Source organism: Nuphar pumila, chromosome 14 (genome assembly GCF_984573655.1).
Source record: "Nuphar pumila chromosome 14, dmNupPumi1.hap1.1, whole genome shotgun sequence".
NCBI lineage: Eukaryota > Viridiplantae > Streptophyta > Magnoliopsida > Nymphaeales > Nymphaeaceae > Nuphar > Nuphar pumila.
This window is the reverse complement of record NC_143262.1, coordinates 62,175,997-62,180,837: the sequence shown is the minus strand read 5'-3', so window position 1 is coordinate 62,180,837 and position 4,841 is coordinate 62,175,997. Positions and strand designations below refer to the sequence as shown.

At 36.3% G+C, this 4,841-nt stretch overlaps 1 pseudogene; it reads left to right on the top strand.

Annotated features, from left to right (window-relative positions):
- The first annotated feature begins 346 nt into the window (after nt 1-346).
- Nucleotides 347-975, top strand: LOC149816879 (GDP-fucose transporter 1 pseudogene; annotated as a pseudogene).
- The last annotated feature ends 3,866 nt before the right edge of the window (nt 976-4,841 follow it).

Genomic DNA, 4,841 nt, shown 5'->3' with positions numbered 1-4,841 from the left:
CTTATATTTTAGCTCTATCTTGATTACTCACGGAATTGGAGTTCTTGTTTCACCCTAATAATCCATGGCATCGCGCGTGTCCTCGGGTCGTCATATCCCTTGTATATTAACCAGTGTTGGCCTGTGATTCCCATTACCCTGTATCTCCTCTGGCCCTTTTTTTATTTATTTATTTCAATGCAATTCTGCCTTCTTCCTCGTTTTATTCTCATCTGTAGGATGGCGTTGATAACCAACTGTGAGTAAACAGAACTTTTTGAAAGAGAAAACATTCAACCCCCGAAGTGGTTGGGGGTTTGGAAGTTGAGGTTTGGTGGTTAGAATTTTGAAGGTGGAAAGATGAACGATGTGCCATCAAAATTTGGAGCTGTCAAGCAAATATCATATCACGAGTAGCTTTGTTGTTGGGTATGCTTTGTGCTCTAGCCTCCTTGCTATGATCAACAAGTATGCCATCATAAAAATCAAAATTGCCTGGACTATTGAACGTCCTCCAGTATCTTACATCTGTATTAGATGTTTGGATTCTGGGGAAATTGGGGTTTCTTTACCATAACCCATTCTTCATTGAGCCTGCCAAGAAATCCCTCTCTGCTGCACTCGTTTCTTTTCTTTCTTTTTTTGTACCTAGTAGCTTTTACAAACACGGATCTTCTCTGTGGATGCGTTAGTTCAGTCCTCTGATCATTGACGCCCCATTTGGTTGCCATTGCGGATACTGTCTTCAGAAGATAGCACTTATCATCCAAATTTACCTTTGCGTCTTTGGTGTTTGCCGCGATGGGGGTAGTTGGATATGTTGCCATAAATCCAGCTCTCATCCTCGCTGTATATTCATAGACGTTTGCTTATCTGTGTACAATTACCACAGAGATGGTGTATATCAAGTACGTGGTTATAAATCTGAGGTTGAATACATGGGGCTTTGTCTTCTATAACAATCTGTTATTACTAACGATGGCATCACTGTTTTAGGATTATGACTAGAGAGTAATAGCAACATGTTCTCGGCCATTTCTAGGCCTCAGACTAGCCCTTGGGGCCACTCTGATGCATTGTTTTAGTCTCATTGCCTTGCACGTTTTGGCCTGGCAATCATTCTTTTTTTTGGGCTTACAACAGGGAAGACAACCTCTGTCACTATATTTTACCATCCCACAGTGGCTATTAATGTTATGATTTGGGGTAATTATGCTAGTCCATTGGGATTGGCATGCTTGCTTTTTCATTCTTCTAGAGGAAGGCCATTATCAGTAGATTGTGACTGGAGCCTCTCCGCAACAGTGGGACACAGCGGCCAGAGTCATCAAACAAAGAGGATGAGATCGACATCCACGGTGAAGATGAAACAGATGATAAAAAAAGATAGGTCATAAGGACAGACCTAGAAGGCCGAAGAGTCATGTAATCATTCACCATCTCAGAGAATAGGCTTTGAAGAGGTTAAAGCTATATCAGTTTCAGTCAGCAAGAGTGATGCTACTTTTTCTATCGCGACCATCAGTCCAGCACCTCTCATGTTTGCATTAACTTCTTATATTTGCATTATTTGCGCACCTCGACATTCAGTTGTTTCCATTTCATTGTCACTTGGATACGGCATATTACAGTCGTTCTCTACTGCATGCTTTTTTTTTAACACCTACCAGCATATATTGTTTGTCACACTTTATTGCTGCAAAAAGAACTGTTCTTCCCCCCCTGTTAACAGGTCTATATCAATGATCTTCCAGCAAAAAGTGCCAACATGATTTAGTAATCCATAACCATAGATAGGCACGAAATGCTTCTGCTAGACTACCCCTATCTGCTGGCGTGAAAGGGGAATTCATCAGATTCCATGCTGCTAACCTCAGTCATGGTGATGGATACTCCTCCAGAAGGAGCTTCCAAAAGGCCTGTTTTGTAACTATTAATTTTACTGTCTGTAATGAGATTTATAATTGCCAGACTCATTTCTGAAGCTGTTCACCATCCTATCGTATATATGATGGTCATTTTTAGATCAGTTGCTGCCGCAACCCCCTACTGTCAGCCCCTGTCATCTACACGTTACACCACTTGTATATATCTTTGCACTCCACATTAGCATGTCCACTTTACCACACCCAGCCTCATCTTAACATTGTCAGATAGTGTAACTCTTCTTAGGGCAGATCACCTAAGTGATTTAGATTCAATTAGAATTCTAACCATTGTCTCCTTTGTTCCATATTCATATTTTCCTACCTTGCGTTCATACTTCCTCCCCTTTATTTCCTGTTTCGCATTCAGCACTTTACTATGCTACCCACATCCCTTTATCACTTCTCATATTTCATAAACCATAGTACATGCAATACATCTATATATATATATATATATATATATGCATAAACATATAAGTGTGCATGTATCATTTCCCATTTCTTTCATCATATATATCTTGGCATTTTACCATTGACCTCCATATAACATGGGTAGTTTTCCTCTATTTTTCATACTAACCAAATATTTTTTGCAGGGGAATATGTGAAGAAAAGTCATTACTTGGGGTTGTAAATTTGGTTTTACATGTTGTAATAACTATAGGCTAATGAAAATTTACATTTCCTGCTTTAGGTAGAATGAATGAGCATTGTAAATATCATGAATTGTTTTCATGCATTCTTCTTTATTTTCTCAAAAATTCTCACAATGGTAAAACACGAATGGCACGTGCACCATTTCGTAAGAGATAATAAATACTAAGTTGATGATCCACATCAATGGCCATAGTCAGGGTGTGGACAAAACTTAGCATTTTTATCTCTTACAAAATAACACTGGATCCACACTAGGTCCACTTTCAAAATTCATCATGTTTTCTCAAAATATTTTCTCTCTTTTATCAGAATTTAACTTAGGATTAACTCAAAATATATACCAATGGCCATAGTCAGGGTATATTGAGGGTTAATTTCATTTTAAATTTCATAAAAGCACCAAAAAGATATTTTATCCTTCATTTGAATTTAGATATGAATATTATATAATACACTCAATGACCATAGTCAGGGGTGTATTATATCATTAGTCTTATTTAAATTCATTTAAAGAATAAAATATGATTTTCAAACCCAATTTCAACTTATGCAAATTCATTCATCATATAGGGTAGAATCGCATCTTATTTTCAAAACTTCTTTTTCAAAATCCCAAGTGTTTCTTCTTCTTCATCAGATCTTATTCAAATCCAATTCTATCTCATTTTAAGATTCAAAATTTCAAATTCAAAGTCCAATTTGACTTTGAAATTCCTTTATATTTAAACTTCAAATTTCCAACTCAAATTCAAAATCCAATTTCAAAGTTCAATTTAACTTTGAAATTATCTTCTGATTTCAAAATCAAGTTCATCCCCTTATCTTCAAATCAAGGTTTGGATTTGAATCTCAAGCTTAAATTTTGGGTTTCTAAAAACCCGGATCCATCTTTAAAGGTCCTATTTGGATTTTTCATAAACCAAATCCAAAATCAAATCCTAGTCTCAACTTGGATCCAGATTTCCAAGTATAAAACTCCATTCCATTTTGGATCTCCAATTACATATCCAAATTCCATTTAGGATCCAAATCCTTATTCCATTTGGATCTCCAGTTACAGATCCAAATTCCATTTAGGATACAAATCCTCATTCCATTGGATCTCAGATTCAGATCCAACATCCAATTCTTAGGATCCAGAATCCAACTCTGCTTTGAATCTCAAATTCAGATCCAAATTCCAATTCTTAGGATCCAGCATCCAACTCTGCTTTGGATCTCAGATTCAGATCCAAATTCTTAGGATCCAAATCCTTATCCCATTTTGGATCTCCCATCACAGATCCAAATTCCATTTAGGATCCAAATCCTTATCCCATTTTGGATCTCCCATCACAGATCCAAATTCCATCCAAATCCTTATTCCACCTTGGATCTCCCATCGTGGATCCAAATTCCATTTAGGATCCAAATCCTTATTCCACTTTGGATCTTCAATCATAGGTCCAAATTTCTTTTTAGGATTCAATTCCTCATTCTACCATTGGATCTAAGATTCAGATCCAAATTCCAATTCTTAGGATCCAGAAACCAATTCTACATTGGATCTCAGACTTTAGATCCAAATCCATTCTAGGATCCAGAACCCAATCCTACATTGGATCTCAGACTTCAGATCCAATTCCATCTTGGGATCCAGAGTCCAACCCTATCTTGGATCTCAGATTTCGGATCCAAATATCATCTTGGATTCCAATTCTTAAAACCAATTCCATTCTATTCCAAATTTCAGATCAAGTTCCCATTTCAGATCCTAAATCCAAAAATCAACTCAAAACTCTATTCAGAATCCAGAACTTGGATTCGAATTTCATCTTGAAATTCCAACTATTACAAATCCCATTCCTCAATTCCTTTAGATTTCCCACATTTCCTTCTAAAATCAAAACTTCAAAAGTGGAATTCAATTCCATTCCAAATATTCATCCAAGTTCAAACTTCTAAATTCAAAATCCATTTATGACTTTGAAAATTTCCTTCATTCTCTTTTTTCAAGACTTCAAGATCAATTTCCAAATTCCAGATTTATTTTCCCAAGCTCCTGATTATTCTAAAAACTTAGAACTTTAATCTTAAGTTCTAAGTTAGAAAACATTTCTTCACTTTATCGGATTCACTTGGGATTTCTTCAAAATATTTTCAAAAAGAGCATACATATTTGCATTTGCACAAACATGATTCATTGTGCATTTTAGACTTAGGATAAATACTTAGATAATTTCTTAGCAAAGCAAAAGGCATTAATTCGACCCTTGGTTCGATTACCCCTGGTAAAGG